This window comes from Chiloscyllium punctatum, chromosome 17 (assembly GCF_047496795.1).
Source record: "Chiloscyllium punctatum isolate Juve2018m chromosome 17, sChiPun1.3, whole genome shotgun sequence".
Lineage (NCBI taxonomy): Eukaryota > Metazoa > Chordata > Chondrichthyes > Orectolobiformes > Hemiscylliidae > Chiloscyllium > Chiloscyllium punctatum.
Window position 1 is genome coordinate 88,169,014 of NC_092755.1, and position 18,689 is coordinate 88,187,702.

General features: G+C 42.8%; 1 protein-coding gene across 5 annotated transcripts in view; it reads right to left on the reverse strand.

Annotated features, from left to right (window-relative positions):
• Positions 1-18,689, reverse strand: part of wscd2 (WSC domain containing 2) — a 593,216-nt gene that overhangs the window by 405,074 nt on the left and 169,453 nt on the right. The gene's annotated exons all lie outside the window — the stretch shown is intronic.

The following is an 18,689-nucleotide window of genomic DNA, read 5'->3' on the forward strand; positions in this document are numbered from 1 at the left end:
TAATAGAGTTCCGGTTGGAATGCCATGCTTCTAGGAATTCTTGTGTGAGTCTCTGTTTGGCTTGTCTTAGGATAGATGTGTTGTCCCAGTCGAAGTGGTATCCTTCCTCATCCATATGTGAGGATACTAGTGAGAGAGGGTCATGTCTTGTTGTGGTTATTGATGTTCATGTATCTGGTGGCTAGTTTTCTTCCTTTTCTGTCCAATGTAGTGTTTGTCACAGTCCTTGCACGGTATTTTGTAAATGACATTAGTTTTACTCATTGTCTGTATAGGGTCTTTCAAGTTCATTATCTGCTGTTTTAGTGCTTTGGTGGCTGGTGGGTTACCATGATGCCAAGGGGTCTAAGTAGTCTGGCAGTCATTTCCGAGATGTCTTTGATATAGGAGAGAGTGGCTAGGGTTTCTGGACGTGTTGTTTTTGTTCTGTTGTTTTTTTTTCAGTCTCAGAGGGCAGTCTGTTGTTGAGCAGCCTGGCCATTATCAATGCCAGCCTGACTTTGAATCACTAATGGGCTTCGGCAAAATCTGTGTTCTCTTCATCTGAAAGTGAAGAAGTTTCAAGAATTTGTAATAACAGATTGGCTGTTTGGTGTGGTTTCTGGTTGTGGTCATGTCTGCAATGAGTGATTTCCCACAAATAGCTCGACATGAAGATTTTTATCACTGTAAAGAGATACAATGACAACAATCTCTATGGGTTCAGAATGTTTCTTCAACTGAGTGCTCAGCAAAAAGAAAATGTAATCCCATTTTATCTCAGATTTTAATGCCGAAATACAGCTGTAATCCAAAAAAAGGATTAAAGTATCACAATACAGAATTACAAACTGTAGGCAGAATGATTATAAGGTCCATATAAATGTAGTAAATTTTACAGACAAATGCCGGGTGAGCCACATTGCAAACCAAAGAGATAGAGTTAGACAAGAAAAAAATACCAAGAAATAATGTGCAAGACAAATTGACTTATTTATTTTTGTTGGAACAGGAGTAGGCTGGCAATTGTCCTAACTTTGTTTTTGTTGCATTTATCAACATTTCCTGCATGCCCCCTTCCACACATCCTCCACTTCATCTCCAAAATAGTATTATTGTTCACAGCCAGCTTGCTGCTTTTGGGAGCTTGTTTTATACAAACTGGCTGCCCCAATTCTTACTTTCCAATATTTATTAGATTCTAAATGCACTTCCTTTGGGAATAAAGTGCCGTGGTATGTCATGAAATCCTGAAGGATGCTACATAAATGTAAATTTTTCTTTAATTATTTATAAGTATATCTCATTGTCTCCCGATGTGCTTCAATGGAAATTTACACACAAGGTGTAACATAATCTTAGCTGCTAAAGAGCTCTTACTTAGTATATCCATGTTTGTATGTTCCCTCCCAACAGGACACTTCCAAATTCTGCAAAGCCTGACTGGAGAAAACGTGCCCGGATTTTGGGGGAAAGCTAGGTCAAAATGGAACTCATAGCAGGTAATTCCAGAGAGGGTTCTAAGGCTGCCAGGTACACAGCTGGGTGGAATTCCTGCTTTACAGCATGGCACTTGCCAAAGTTATTTAAAAAGCCATGCCCTCCACAACCTCTACTTTCACACTCATTATTTGTGCCGCCCCCCCCCCCCCCCCCCCCCCCACCTCCCCATCATAATGCAGAACCCATCCCTGCCCATGCCAGCTCAAGGTCCCTTACCAATCTTCCATGGCCCCATATGCTGTTAATGCCAACCCAAGTTCCTCTGGTCACCCCAATTATTTCCCATTCATTTCATGACAATCTATGTTGCTCTAGCAATCGCTATATAATCTCATTGTTAAAAGTCCCTGTGTTACACTAAACCTCCTTTAATTACAGATACAAAACAAAATTTAGATTCATATTTCCACTTCAAAGCGTTGATAACCATTTGGAGCTGTCAATCAGTGTAAGATGGTTGATACATATTCATATAACTTATTATGAGAATTTGGATTTTGAGCTAGTTGCTGCGAGTTTTGGTCTGTGTGCATGAGGGTGTTTAATATTTAACTTGTCTGTGTCTCTGGAGCCATTTTTTAAACCAGTATGAAAGAGCTATTAGATTGATAATTGGAGCTTATTTGCATTTTGTGAGTTTTACGATTGGACAGAGTAAACAATGAAAAGCATTAGTTTGGTTTTGGTTCAGAAGAATGAACAATTGATTTTATTTGCTGAGGGGTAAACCCTTGACTTAGAAAGCTTTCAGCTTCAATTTTCTGAAGTCCTGGTAAAAGTTACATTAGAAGAAATAATTTCTTCTGGAGAAAACAGTTAATTTAGGACAGTTAGGTTACCTCAGTGTAAAGGTTTAGTTGGAACATTCCAGAAGAAGGAGTGTTTGGGTAGAACCCTGAAGAGGTTATTTGATGCCCAGAAGGTTTAAGCTCAATTGTATGACTAATCAAGGAAAAGGTTTTGAAAAAAAACGGTAGAGTTAAACCTATACATGTGATACAGAAGGGAACTCTGTCTGATAGTTGAATGCTGAGAATTGTTAGTGGTGGGATAGATCAAATTGTATTTTACCATGTGTATTTAAAAGTATTTAAATTATATATAGTTTGGATTTTTCCTTTTTATAGTCATAGAGTTATAAAGATTCAAAGTTTGTGAGGAGACTTGTAGCTCGGGTGCTCGTTGTTGTGGTTCTGTTCGCCGAGCTGGGAATTTGTGTTGCAGACGTTTCTTCCCCTGTCTAGGTGACACCCTCAATGCTTCGGAGCCTCCTGTGAAGCGCTTCTGTGATGTTTCCTCCGGCATTTATAGTGGTTTGTCTCTGCCGCTTCCGGTTGTCAGTTCCAGCTGTCCGCTGCAGTGGCCGGTATATTGGGTCCAGGTCGATGTGTTTGTTGATTAAATCTGTGGATGAGTGACATGCCTCTAGGAATTCCCTGGCTGTTCTCTGTTTGGTTTGTCTTATAATAGTAGTGTTTTCCCAGTCGAATTCATGTTGCTTGTCATGTTGCTTGAATTCGACTGGGACAACACTACTATTATAGGACAAGCCAAACAGAGAACAGCCAGGGAATTCCTAGAGGCATGGCACTCATCCACAGATTCAATCAATAAGCACATCGACCTGGACCCAATATACCAGCCATTGCAATGGACAGCTGGAACTGACAATTGGAAGCAGCAGATACAAATCACTATAAATGCCGGAGGAAACATCACAGAGGCGCTTCACAGGAGGCTCCCAAGCACTGAGGATGTCACCTAGACAGGGGATGAAATGTCTGCAACACAAATTCCCAGCTCGGCGAACAGAACCACAACAGTTATAAAGGCGTACAGCATGGAAACAGAGCTTTTGATCCAACTCATCCATGCCAACCAGATATCCCAACTCAACCTCGTCCCACCTGCCAGCACCCAACCCGTATCCCTCCAAACCCTTCCTATTCATGTACCCATCCAGATGTCTTTTAAATGTCATAATTGTACCAGTCTCCACCACTTCTTCTAGCAGCTCAGGTGCCAACCCTTGTACGGACTAATAAACCACTTCCCTGACCATCTGTGACCAACTCACCTGAGAGCTTCACTGTCAAGAGTGTGGTGCTGGAAATGCCCAGCAGGTCAGGCAGCATCCAAGGAGCAGGAAAAACGATGTTTCAGGCAAAAGCCCTTCATCAGGAAGATTCACTGGTCAACAGTAGCTTTTTGGACTTGGATGTCACAGGTGGCAATGGTGGCTGAGTGGTTAGCACCGTTACCTCACAGTGCCAGGGACCTGAGTTCAATTCTAGCCTTGGGTGACTGCCTGCATGGAGATTGCACATTCTCCCCTTGTCTGGTTTCTACCTACAGCCTAAAGATGTGCAGGTTAGGTGGATTGGCCACAGGAAAGTATCCAGGCTAGATGGGTTAACCATGGGAAATGCAGGGATGGGGTGGTGATGGAGCTGGGTGAGATACATTTTGAAAGTTTGGTGCAGTCACAATGTGCTGAATGGCCTCTTCCCATTCTGTAGGAATTATAGGGTTGCTTTTCAGCATCAAACAGCTCCTTCCCAAACCAAGCACCACACGTTTCAATTCTCTCCCAAGACTTTCTCCCCATCTTTCTGCTTATCTCTCCTTCTTCCCAATCTCCCATCCTCTTCCTGCTTCTCTTTAGGAATTTAAAAGAACCTGTGTTTACTCAGCAGATGGTGAGAATGTGGAATTTGTTACCATAGGGAGGGGTTGAAGTAAATGGTATAGTTGCATTAAAGGGGTTCTGGTTAATTACATGAGAATATAAAGAATAGAAAGATATGCTTGTGAGGTGAGCTGAAGAGGGTTGGAAAGATGCCTATGTGAAACATAAATGTCGTCAAATCATTTTTGTGATGTATCTATTAGTTTGATGATTGTAGTAAGGAAGATAATAATATGGAAAGATGGCCACGTAGTCATATAGACCCTGTCATGATTCAGGATGTCCCAAAGCACCAATTAAATATTTTGAGATGCAGCCACTATTCTGATGCAGGATGGTTGGCAGATAATTTCCAGACAGCAAGATCCCACTAATAATGATCTGTTATAGCTGTAGAATCCCTACAGTGTGGACACAGGCCATTCGACCCATTGAGTCCACAGCGACTCTCCAAAGAGCATCCCACCCAAACCCAGCCCCCTACCCTGTCCCCATAACCCTGCATTGCCTATTTCTAACCCACCAACCCTATACATCCCTGGACACTATGGGGTAATTTAGCATGGCCAGTCCACCTAACCTGCACATCTTTGGACTGTGGGCAGAAACCCACACAGACACAGGGAAAATGTGCAAACTCCACAAAGACAGTCACCCGAGGGTGGATTCGAACCAGGGTCCCTGGCACTGTGAGGCAGCAGTGCTAATCACTGAGCTACTATGCTGAATGACTGAGAAATAAATAGTGGCCAGAACACCAGGAAGAAGAGGAGGTACTCTGACCTCCTTAAGTCCATGACAAGACCAATTATAGCACGCTGACCACCATCAACAAAGTCTGGCCATCGCTCTTTTCCAGCTTATTTATTTCATCTTTTGCCAAAATCGAATTGCACCAGCAGCCAGTTAAAGGGCTGCACTGTTTATTGATTCGTACAACAGCAACATGCAATATTGATTTTGCTGTTTAGAGTACCGATACTGTAATGTATTTTTAAAAAGTCATTTTGACCTTCAATGGTAACACCAGGACCCTCTGGGTAGGACAATTTTAATTGAAAACTCTTTCAGCGCGACAACCTGTTCCCAGGATGACGACAACCATCTCCAAGTCTGCCACAATTTGGCAGGTCAGATTCCAATTCCACCAACACCGTGTAAAACTATAAATCAGATCAATTGTAATGTATAGCACACTCAACCAACCGGTGTGGTGTGGTGGAGGACACAACTTGTGGAGCTGTCTAACATGGTGAGGGACCCACTTACAAGGTACACAACACATACACTGTGTAAAAGGGGGGTAACTGAGGTCCACCTCACACATAGAAAGCCTGTAAACTCTCCTCAGAGATGCTTGCTGTGTCCAGTAGAGTAGCTAACACCATGCCCAATTGTTCCAAAGACCATTAATACAGCATCCTTCTCATCACTAAACATCCTAAAGGACTTCACAGGAGCACTAGCGGACACATATTAGCATGAAATTACATAAGAAGATATCAGCAAACAAAAGCCTGGTTAAAGAGCTAGGTTTTGAAGAAAGTTTTAAATCAAGAGAAAGGGGGAACTGCAAACCTAGGGAGATTTAAGGAGGGGAATTCCAGACGTTATGTATTTGGCCGTCCAATTGAGGATGCTGTTGCAAGGTAGTTAGCGCCTCGATAGCGATTAGTTATCTCCAGTGGATTGCCTACGAGGCTGGTTTGCATGCTAAAGGGACCAAAGTAACAATCAATGGCGGCCATCATTTCTGTGGTTCCCATTTCCATATTGGCAATTTGGCTGTGACTACAGGTATTTGGACAATTGGACTGCATTCTGGGGAAGGTGGGACCTGTACAAGCAGGACAGGTTGCACCTGAACCAGAAGGGCACCAATATCCTGGGAGATAGGTTTGCTAGCACTCTTCGGGGGGGTTTAAACTAATTTGGCAGAGGGATGGGATCCAGACTTGTAGTCCAGCAAGTAGGTTAACTGTTTTTCAGGATGTCCAAGAATGTAGGAAGGCTGTGGAGAAGGTAGCACTGACAGGGAATATTTGCGGACACAGAGATGGGTTCAAGTATGTATATTTCAATGCAAGAAGTATCAGCAATAAGGTGGGTGAACTTAAGGCATGGATTGGTACTTGGGACTACGATGTTGTGGCCATCACGGAAACATGGATAGAAGAGGAGCAGGAATGGTTGTTGGAGGTTCCTGGTTACAGATGTTTCAGTAAGATTAGGGAGGGTGGTAAAAAAGGAGGGGGGGTGGCGTTGCTAATTAGAAATGGTATAATGGCTGCATAAAGGCAGTTTGAGGGGGATCTGCCTTTGGAGGTAGTATGGGCTGAAGTCAGAAATAGGAAAGGTGCAGTCACCTTGTTGGGTGTTTACTATAGGCCCCCCCAATAGCAGCAGAGATGTGGAGAAACAGATTAGGAAACAGATTTTGGAAAGGTGCAGAAGCCACAGGGTAGTAGTCATGGGCGATTTCAACTTCCCAAATATTGACTGGAAGCTCTTTAGATCAAGTAGATTAGACGGGGCAGTGTTTGTGCAGTGTGTCCAGGAAGCTTTTCTAACTCAGTACGTAGATTGTCCAACCAGAGGGGAGGCCATATTGGATTTGGTACTTGGTAACGAACCGAGACAAGTGATGGGCTTGTTAGTGGGTGAGCATTTTGGTGATGGTGACCACAATTCTGTGACTTTCAACTTGGTTATGGAGAGAGATAGGTGCATGCAACAGGGTAGGTTTTACAATTGGGGGAAGAGTAAATACGATGCTGCAAGACAGGATCTGAGAAGCATAAGTTGGGAGCATAGGCTGTCAGGGAAGGATGTCATTGAAATGTGGAACGTTTTCAAGGAACAGATACAACATGTCCTTGATATGTATGTACCTGTCAGGCAGGAAAGAGATGGTCGTGTGAGGGAACCTTGGTTGACGAGGAGGTTGAATGTCTAGTAAAGAGGAAGAAGGAGGCTTACAAAAGGTTGAGGAAACAAGGTTCAGACAGAGCGTTGGAGGGATACAGGATAGTCAGGAGGGAGCTGAAGAAAGGGATTAGGAGAGCTAAGAGAGGGCATGAAAAATCTTTGGCGGGTAGGATCAAGGATAACCCCAAGGCCTTTTATGCGTATGTGAGAAACATGAGAATGATGAGAATGAGGGTAGGTCCGATCAAGGACAGTAGTGGGAGACTGTGTATTGAGTCGGAAGAGATAGGAGAGGTCTTGAATGAGTACTTTTCTTCAGTATTTACAAATGAGAGGGACTGTATTGTTGAAGAGGAGAGTATGAAATGGACTGGTAAACTAGGAGAGAGAGCTAGGACAAATGTTCGGCACAACATCGTGGGCCGAAGGGCCTGTTCTGTGCTGTATTGTTCTATGTTCTATGTTTTACAGCTCTGCATGCAAATTTGGATGGTCTTCCTATGGAAAGAACACAGAAACTAAGGATTAGATGCTAAAGATCAGACACCTCAGATGGAAGAGACTTGAAATATTGGGCTGGAGTTTCCTGAGATTCCAATGTACCGGATTGTACGGGATCCCTGAGTGCACACCCCTGGAGCCAGGTTGGTAGAGGCAACTCCCTGATTGGCTGTCTCTGCCCTCAACTCCGACTTCAGATTGGCAACTCTTGAGTCTGCAGGGCCAATGGGAGGCAAGCCAGCAACTTCTGAAGCTTGGCAGCCCCTATGTGAGAGAGGTGGCCATTGCTTATGTGTGGATGAGGCAGGAGAGGAATCCATTCCCATACATGGCTGTTGAAGATACAACAAGAGGCAAAAGTAATTCAATGTTATTGTACATATTTGCCTGATGGATGAGCTTGCTGCTATTTGATTAATGTTCACTCCTATTTTGCATCTTGTTCGTTGATCTTGTCAATTGTTTTGACGCTCCTCACTAATTATTTTCTTCTCTCTCCTTAAGATACTCAGTTATTACAGAATTACAGGATACTGAGAGGCCTGGATAGAGTGGACATGGGAAAGCTGTTTCCATTAATAGGAGAGACTAGGACTTGATAGCACAGCCTCAGAGTGAAGGGACTTGAGTGATTGCAATGAGGTCAGCCAGGTGAATCTCATAGAATGTGAGTTCCTGATTGGCTGTTAATTTGGTCCAATCAGGGAGCCCTGATGAAGAGCTTTCACCCAAAACCTCGTTTTTCCTGCTCCTCGGATGCTGCCTGACCTGCTGTGCTTTTCCAGCTCCACACTCTTGACATAAAATACGAGCATGATGTAGGGCTACGAAAGAGTAAGGAGGACAGATTTTGAAACAAAACCCGAAACTGCTGGAAAGGCTCAGTAGGTCTGGCAGCATCTGTGGAGAGAAATCAGAGTTACTATTTCGGGTTCAGTGAACCTTCCTCAGAACTGATGGTAGCTAGGCAAACTGAAATTGTTTTAACCATTTTTAATGCTAGACCTCATAAATTGGTCATCATACCAAACATTGACTTTTCTCTTTCCACAGGTGCTACCTGACTTCCAACACACAACATTTTCATTTTTGTCTCATTTAAGTGGAACTGGTGAGAGTGTCACTTTTCAGCTGGTCATGTTATGCTCAGAATATAGATGTACACCGCAGATTCTTAGCCTGAAAACTAACATTAATACTGAAGTGACATTGTCAATGGTTACCAGAAATAGCTAGTTCAAAATGACACTTTTTCTCATAGGGCGTTGGTTCATGCATTTGTCTAAAATTCTTCAGTTCCCTTCAGAAGGAATGGGTTGGTATTAATGCTAACTGCTGCAAGTTGACTTAAACATTAATGAGTGACTAACTGGACATTCTTCTTAACTATCAAGTCTGCTGTTAGCAAGGTATCTTAAAATGAATTTACACACAGGCTTAATATTGCTGGCCAGTGATTTCACTCACTCTTGCACATTATAAATTGGAATGTAAACACAGAGTTGGGATTTTGGAGCAAAACACTATATTTTTTTAAATGTGCTCACAGGATGTGGGCACTAAATACAACTGACTGTTAAAGCACTGGGCTTGGAGTCACATTTCAGCCCGATTGCATCAGGGTGGCAGATTTCCATCCTGAATGGACTTCTGTTACTCGGATTAAATGAATTTGAATGATTTATTGTCACTTGTCTTTCAGGGAAAATAGAGTGAAAAGGTGCAACTGTTGCCACGCTCCGGCGCCAATTTGAATAACTTATAAATGAAACAAATATCCGAAAGAAAGTCCATCTTTCTTCTTTATCCACTGCTCCAGCTCAAAGTTTCACCCCCTTACCTGCATCCACTTATCTCCATCCCACCTACCCTTCCCTCTATTTACTTCCCTCCCCTCCCCACTCCTGAGGAAGGGTTTTGGCCCCAAACATTGACATTCCTGCTCCTTGGATACTGTCCGACCTGCTGTGCTCTTCCAGCTTCACATCTATCGACTCTAACTTCCCAGCATCTGCAGTCCTCACTGTCTCAAAGTTTCACCCCGCTGATACCTCGCCGGACCCCTCCTATCGTCAGAGTCACCACCCACCAGCGCCATCTCTTCACTGCTTGACCAACCTTGACCAATACCGCCAGATCCCATGCTGGACCCACACTCACTCCTCCCCTGTAGGAAAGGAGGAAGAGAAAAATAACAATAAGGAAAAGAAAACAGAGAAAGGAATAGAAGAGGCCCCGGGCTCGGATGGGTTATTGTGTCAAATCAGCAGCTTTCGAGCCACTAGTGTAAACACCAGCTTTCCATTCCAGGTCAATTTCATAAACTGAATTTAAATCCCACAGAGGCTGAGGTGGGATTTGAACTCATATTTATTTTCTGCTCATAAAAGAAAACAAAAAAAAGCATAGATTTTAAGTGGCGTGCAAAAGAAGCAAGGATGAAGTGAGGAAAATATTTTTCACATGGTTTGGGTTTGGAATGCACTGTTGTGAAATGTGGGGAGGCAGGTTCAATGGAGGCACTGGATGATTATTTGGATCGGAATCATGTACAGGGAATAAGTCACCACGGTCTTACTGGACCACAAGACATCCCATTAGAGAGACAGAGAGACAATTGCTGGTGGTTTAACCCAAGGACAGACTGAGAAGGAGAATCCTTCACTGTAATCGCAGCTGGTGTGGGAATTGAACCCATGCTGTTGGCGTTAGTCTGCATTGCAAAGCAGCTAGCCTCCTGAGACAAACTGACAAGGCAAGAAATTGGCATTCAGTCATACAGCTGGCACAGACACAATGGGCCAAATGGCCTCTTTCTGCATGATAGCAATTCTATGATTGTGACACTGCAACATACCCTCACTCTTAGTGAATCTCCATCGTTCCTTCTGTTCTATTCTGCTCCACTCTGTGCTCAGTTGGCCATTAATTCTCTTGATTCTAGAATATGGTTTACATTTAAAGAGATGACTTTAAAAAGAATTAAAAGAGCACGTATAATCATAACTTGGGAACTGTGGGTACTTGACTGACATCGTAGAAACTAAGTTCTTTTAAAATCATATCTTCAAACCTACAATGATGGGATGTGTCATGGGCAGTGATAAGGTGTGACAAATGTCTTCAATCCAAGACTTGCTACAGTTCACTTGGCTTATCAATGTACCAGAGTAGCCAGGCAACTCCAGTCGAGAAGTTATTTATCATAACTTGATTGCTTCCTGTGACACCTCCTCCAAGTATAACACCTAGATGATGGAACATCATAGCACAAGAAAAAAAATCATGTTTCTATTTCTGTTAAATCACTGTGAGAAAGTGACATTGCAATGCAGTTTCAATTGAACTTCTAAGACTACAACAGCCTTTCCTTTCAGTCAGAGCATTGTAAAAAATAAAAAGGGAAATTGCAGAAACAACAGCTGACCACATGAGAATGATAAACACCTCTGCACAGACTCACCATCACTAATTGTGGCTTTACTCGGTATTACCCAAGGAGATAGTTAAAGAAACAGAAAAGCACAGAATCAGGGAAATGGTTCTTGGAACATCACCTGTGCATTTATGTACATTTACTCTAATTGAATGACCAAGCCTGTACCCTACAGTGCCAGGAATCCATCAGTGTTGCCAAAGGCCAAAGAAAAGATCTCATGCATTGTGGGAATAACATCAAACCTGTATTTGAAATTGCCACGAACTATCAGAGAGAAGAGTGGTTGACGAAGGTAAGAGATAGGTATCTTTTGAGATCTTGGAAAGAATTTGAAAATTTGACTTTACTGCAGAAGTGTCGAGCTGCAAAAGAGGGTACGCAAAGTAGGTTTGAGAAAGTGAGGACTGCAGAAGCTGGAGATCAGAGTCGAGAAGTGTGGCATCCGAGGAGCTGGAGAGTCAACGTTTCAGGCGTAAGTCTTTAATCAGGAATGTTAGGGGAGGGGGAGGTAGGGGCGAAGAGATAAATAGGAGGGTGGGGATGAGGGTGGAGGTGAGGTAGCTGGGAGGGCGATTGGTATATGCAGGTGGAGAGTGATAGTGATAGGTTGGAGAGAGGGTGGAGTGGATAGGTGGGAAGGAAGATGGACAGGTAGGACAAGTTAAGAGGGCAGTGCTGAGTTGGTGAGTTGGATCTGGAATGATTTAAGGGGAGGGAAGATGAGGAAACTGGTGAAGTTGATGTTGATGCCCTGTGTTTGGAGGGTCCCAAGGCAGAAGATGAGGCGTTCTTCCTCCAGGTGTCAGGTGGCTTAGATTTGGTGGTCAAGGAGGTCCAGGACTTGCATGTCCTTGGCAGAGTGGGAGAGGGTGTACCAATAACTACTGTCCTTTTGTGTGTTTTTTTACCTTGTAAGTACTGTAGCAAACACTACATTGAACAAACAGGTAGAAAACTCTCCACCAGGATACATGAACACCAACTAGCCACAAAAAGACATGACCCTCTCTCACTAGTATCCTCACATACAGATGAGGAAGGACACCACTTCGACTGGGACAATACATCCATCCTTGGACAAGCCAAACAGAGACACACACGAGAATTCCTAGAAGCATGGCATTCCAACCAGAACTCTAGCAACAAACACATCGAGTTAGACCCCATTTACCACCCCCTGAGAAAAGGAACAGGAAGTGACTTCATCACAGGAAATAACATCACCACAGGAAATGACATCACCAATCCAAAGTAACCCAAACAAATCAATAGAAAGCAGGAATTTTCTGCATTGCTTCGCCTGAAGCCCACTGAAGATGTTACTTAGTAGGGTAACGAAACGTGTGGAAATGAACCTTCTAGCTCAGCGAGCAAACCTCCAACCAAAACTCAACCTGAGCTATAAATCTTCTCAAAACTCACTTCCAGATGTATTTTACAGCAGTCCCATCAATGACATAAAAGTATGAGCAAACACTCAGAATGCATCCTTGTGTTTGAGTCAACTTTGTTACAAACATCTTCCTGTTTGGCGAATGGATTGAATCGCGCGTGCGCACACACACACACACACATACAGACATACTGACACACACACACACACACACACACACACATGGACACACAGACACACACATACATACAAACACATAGACACACAGTGGTACAAACATACACAGACACACACACACAAACAGATACACACAGACAAACACACATACTCCCCTTCCATTCTGCTATTTCATGATTACCTACATTACAATTCTTCAGAACTCCTTAAATTAATTTGCTCCTTCAATTTCAATGTGATCAATCTTCTCGACTTTGGGCACCAAACCACACCACTTGGCATTATCAGCAAATTTTGTAACATTATACTGTGCAGGTTTGTACGATGCATATTACTGGAAGTCCATCTAGAGCCTGAAATAGCTCACTGAAGATCTGTGCCATTCAGTTCTCCCTTGGTAGAGCTGTCTTCATTTATCATCGCCTTCTGCTTTCTGTTGCCGAGCCAATTTGCAACTCTTCTTTAAAAGCCTCAGGTGTAGAACTCCATCACGTACATGTCAAACCATGTAGGCAGGACTACAGACTGAATTGTCCTTTTTTCATTCCACTGCTGGCAGATTTATGAGTTATATTTGAGAGAAAATGCTAACTGCTCTCCAGAATTGCCTTTCAGCCTCCCTTTGCCTCTCTTCCTCCTTTCTTGAAGGTGTTGACGAGTGTAAAGTTGAATTCAATCTCCAATTGTATAAGATTACAGTTCTGAAGTGATTAAAATTCATGTTCCATTGGCTCCACCCATTCTACACAGTCTGGGGAGGAGACAGGAGTTCTGCTCTTGTTTGCAGAGGGAGTGGATTTATCACTAACAGCGCTGTCAGATCCTAGTCATTATGTCTGATCAAATGAAGTTCTCCTTGTTGCTATTGTGGAGTAAACCTTCTTGTTATCAAAGGACAGTGCCCCTTCTGTAGGTACTCTATGCTGCTGTATCTTTCACCATTAATCACGAGATGGGATCATGTCAAAAAAAGGAAAATTAAGATTATCTTTCAATTACCTGATTAACCTGATTATCCAGTACCAAATACTGTTCGAGGTAGTAAATATTAAAAGTTACCAGGAGCAACTATCAGGAGGAATTACACAGCTCCCTCCAACACTCCTGAACCAGGAAGGCCACTCTGAAATTCCTCAATGCAATCTAGGCAACTGGAGAAATAATTAATGGTGGAAAAGGAAGGCTAACATTTCATCCAAACTCACAATGGGGAATCTCTTTTGAACTTTGGATCTTAAGACAGCAAACCTGTCCATGATTGACCTCCATGTCTTACCTTCGAAGCAGACACTGTTTCTAATTCATTGGATGGGGGCATCATTGTGTTGGCCATGCCCTTGAACTGACAAGTCATTGCAGAAGGCAGTTAAAAATCAACCACATTGCTGTGGGTCTGGAGTCACATGTACGCATGTTAGGCGGCAGAATTCCTGCTCGAAAGGGCTGTAGTGACCTAGATGGGTTTTTATGACAGTTGTTGCTATTAAACTAGGTTTTGATTCCAGATTTTTTATTGAATTCAAATTGCACCATCAGCTATGACGGGACTTGATCCCATGTTACCAGAACATGGATTACAAACCAAAGGACGTTACCACTACATCAGAGCCTCCCCTTTTCTATCAGCTCCTTCCCTTTCCAGCTAATTTTCAATAATCATGTTGATTTTATAATACCCATGGATTTCTTCTGGAAGCCTTTTAATTGACATATTCAGCTCAGCAGGAGAAAGTGAGGACTGCAGATGCTGGAGATCAGAGTAAAAAAGTGTGGTGCTGGAAAAGCACATCCGGTCAGGCAGCATCTGAGGAGTAGGAGAGTCGATGTTTCGAGCATAAGCCCTTCATCAGAAACATGGGTCAGCAGTTGATTGATTTTTGACTACTCAGGAAATTAATGAAACGTGGACAGCATTTGGCAGATGATGTTGAGGAAGAAGAGATGAACAGTCAAAGTCTCCATTTCCTTTTCAAGCTCCAACCTTCCTATGTCCTGCTATCTGGTGATGGTTTCACTGCCGTCCTTATTCAGAATTCTTTTTTTCTTTTTGAACCTGAATCTCAACGTTTTGCTGTGGTCAACAATTTCTGCAGAGCCTGCCTCATCTTGAAACCTTTCTTTGGGTCACCCAAAGTTCCTGCAAATTCTCCAAGGGAGACATGAAAATCTTTCTTCCCCTTTGCCCTTATATATTAAATCCCTTGGAAACTGAAAAGCTGACAGGGTCACAAGGTGAAAGCTGAGATTTCCTCAGTGGAATCCTTGAGTGCCAAAAAGAAGTGAGTTCTAGCTTCCCATTTTCATCAGCAAACACATCATTTACATCAAATGAATGCTCTTTTTATTTTTGTATATAAAAGAGGGAAGGTAAAATTTGACGGCCAGCTGTATTCCTTGAGAATGAAAGAAATCAGAAATAGGGTCAGTCTTTTACCACTCCAGTCACCATTTGCCTCCTTAAGCTACATTTTAAATTGAAGCTCATCCCTGAGGACTGGCAAAATGTTTTCATATCAGTATTGTGTTACACCTCTCCTACAGCAACAGCAAAGAATAATAAAGTGCATTAGGCTGACAGAAGAGATAAATATACTAGCTCAGTGAAAGGCTATCACTTTCTCATTGCCGCACACAAGGCCCCGAAGCCATGATTTCAGCACATATATCAAGGAAGTCTATTTGTGGATTCGACACAAAAAAAATGGCCTTTGGGTCCTCAGGTTTGTTACTAGCCATTCTCGCTGTGTAAAATACAGGTTTTCTGCGAATTAACTGATGGAGACACAGCGTCTCTCCAGCTTGTTTTAAAATTTGGTCGCAATGTTGGAGGGGGTGCATCATTTCTACATTTTTAGAGGCCACACAGCCTTCTGTTTGTGAGGGAACTGACCAGCCTGCATACACCTGAGATGATTAGCTTCCTGATTGCTAAGGAGGGGGTTCTTGGCTTGTGTAACAAGAAGGTGAATGGAGCCAAATATCGAAATGGCAAAAGCTACACTAGACCTTTGCAGTTTCCACCTTCACAACCATGTTCAGCTTATAAAAAGACGCATCTTTCTTTTACTTTGTTTCACAATGCTCCCACAAAGAGCCTCGGGTTGATTCATTCCATTAAAGGCGCTGCATAAATGTAAGTTCTTATTGTAATCAGTGTCCCAGTTCTGACTGAAGAAATTAGCTACAGAGGTCAGGGATATTTATGGCCAAGCGCAGTCTAGTTTGGTTTGGGATTATGGTTGACATGGACTGATCAGACTGAAGGGTCTGTTTCCATGCAGTATGACTCAATGATTCTATGGTGAGATTGAGCTGGCACAAGACTCTAGTGGATGCGTGCTCCATGACATTATACCATGGATGGCAAAACTAAGAAACAGCCATGGATCCCTGTTCTGACCATTATTCTGTTGCTCCTGCTCTAAAGGGAAGGGGACTTTAGATTAGATTCCCTACAGTGTGGAAACAGGCCCTTCGGCCCAACCAGTCCACACCAACCCTCTGAAGACTAACCCGCCTAGACCCATTTCCCTCTGACTAATGCACCTAACAGCGTGGACAATTTCGCAAGGCCAATTCACCTGTCCTGCACATCTTTGGACTGTGGGAGGAAACCGGAGCACCCGGAGGAAACCCACGCAGACACGGGGAGAACGTGCAAACTTCACACAGACAGTCGCCTGAGGCTGAAATCGAACCTGGGACGCTGGTGCTGTGAGGCAGCAGTGCTAACCACTGAGCCACCGTGCCATCTTTCACATCGTTAGCATGTCAGCAAATGCTGTGCTGTTCATTAAGTACTTTCTGAAAGTTGTTCTGTTGCAATGAAAGAAACAGTGCTCGTGTATTGGGGTGAAAACCAGATCTTCCCATGATTCAGCCAGGTTTAAGGGTGAAAATAGTTTCTTTCTTCAAAGTACCTTCATCTTCTCAATCCTTCTTACAGTCCGTCTCTCCATTACTCACAAGTGATAGACAGTTTGCACATTTCTCAAAATCACCATAACCAGAGCTGCTTTGGCGATAACTGTTATCTCCAGATATTTCCAGCCATTCCTTCAGTCTATTAGAATATTGCACAGGCCTCAGAAAGGCACTATAACTTTAAGACAGCTAGATGGCATCAGAACACTTGACACTCTACAAAAGATGCCTCGATCTTACTTTTCGTTAATCAATCATTCAGGTAAGCAGTTAGCCAGTTAAAAGCAGTTAGTCAGTTGGTCTGTTAGTCAACCAGTCAGTCATGCAGATAAAGTAATAATAATATAAGTATAGAAACCAGACTGCAGGTAAGTGTGCATTGTCATATCAGTGTACATAGTGTTAATAAACTTTAAGACATCTGTCTCAACAAAAAAAAAGACTCCATGGACTCTATGGTAAAAATTGGATTGATGAGCATATAAAGGAAGTGTTCAGACTATATCATACTGACAGTGATGTTTAACCCGAGAGAAAACGACATCACAGCCCAATCTCCCTAAGTAACAAGACCAACATCTGGAAAGCAGGTAGAAATAATCCAAATTGGCAGGTCATGACAAAGTGACGAGGTTCACTACTGACCTAAGACAAAACTACCCACAAAGTGATTTCTTTGGCATTAATTTTAGTCAAAGGGTCTCCAGGTTTCTATTGAAACTGATACCCTCGAGCAGAGTAATCAGCCAATCACATTGCAGTATTCTCAGTAATCCCGGAAGTAAAATTTACTATTACTCATTTTTCAGAGCTTTTACAGGAAACAAAAAAAAGACTGGGTCACACACATGAGAAGCAGAAACATCATAAGGTGTACAAACTGTAGAAAATATTTGTTATTGTCTTAAAATATTATGGATTTTTTCCTATTAATCTGAAATAATTACCATCTTGGACTTGCAGGGAAGAGAGATGGTTCAGTGAGAGTTATGACTTACCATACTCTCATAAGTCAAGTTTACTGGGGAATTGGTGGCCTAGTTATAATAAGATCATAAGATCTTAAGAAATAGGAGTGGAGGTAAGGCCATTCGGCCCATGGAGTCCACTCTGCCATTCAATCATGGCTGATGGACATTTCAACGCCACTTACCATACTCTCCCTGTACTCCTTAATTCCTTGTGAGATTAAGAATTTATCATTCTCTGCCTTGAAGACATTTAATGTCCCGGCCTCCACTGTGCTCCATGACAATGAATTCCACAGGCCCCCCCACTCTCTCTGGCTGAAGAAATGTCTCCTCATTTCTGTTCTAAATTGACCCTCTCTAATTCTAAGGCTGTGCTTATGGATCCTAGTGTCCCTGCCTAATGGAAACAACTTCCCAGTGTCCACCCTTTCTAAGCCATGAATTATCTTATAAGTTTCTATCAGATCTCCCCTCGATCTTCTAAACTCTAATGAATACAATCCCAGGATCTTCAGCCATTCATCGTATGTTAGGCCTACCATTCCCGGGATCATTCGTGTAAATCTCCACTGGACACGCTCCAGTGCCAGTATGTCCTTCCTGAGGTGTGGGATCCAAAATTGGACACAGTATTCCAAATGGGGCCTAACCAGAGCTTTATAAAATCTCAGTAGCACATCACTGCTTTTACATTCCAATCCTCTTGAGATAAATATCACTATACTCATATTTCAGGGGTTATGGGTTTGGGAATCCCACAATGGCAGATGGTGAAGTTTGAATTCAATACAAATCTGGAACTTTTGAAAAAAAAGCTGGCATAATGATAATGATGTAACTATTGTCAATTGTCATAAAAACTATCTGGGTAACTAATGCGATCTGGGCAAGGAAATCTCCTGTCCTCACATGGTCTGACCCATTTGTGACTCCTGACCCACAGTAATGTGGTTGACTGTTAATTGCCCCCAGGGTAGTGAAGGAAGGGTCACTGAACCCGAAAGGTCAACTCTGATTTCTCTCCACAGATGCTGCCAGATCTGCTGAGCTTTTTCAGCAATTTCTGTTTTTGTCTCTGGATAATTAAGAATGGGCAATAAATTCCAGGCGAATCAGTGATGCCCTTGGCCCATGAATGAGAAAAGGAAAAACAAAGTTGCACACTATAAATAAAGCACAATGCTT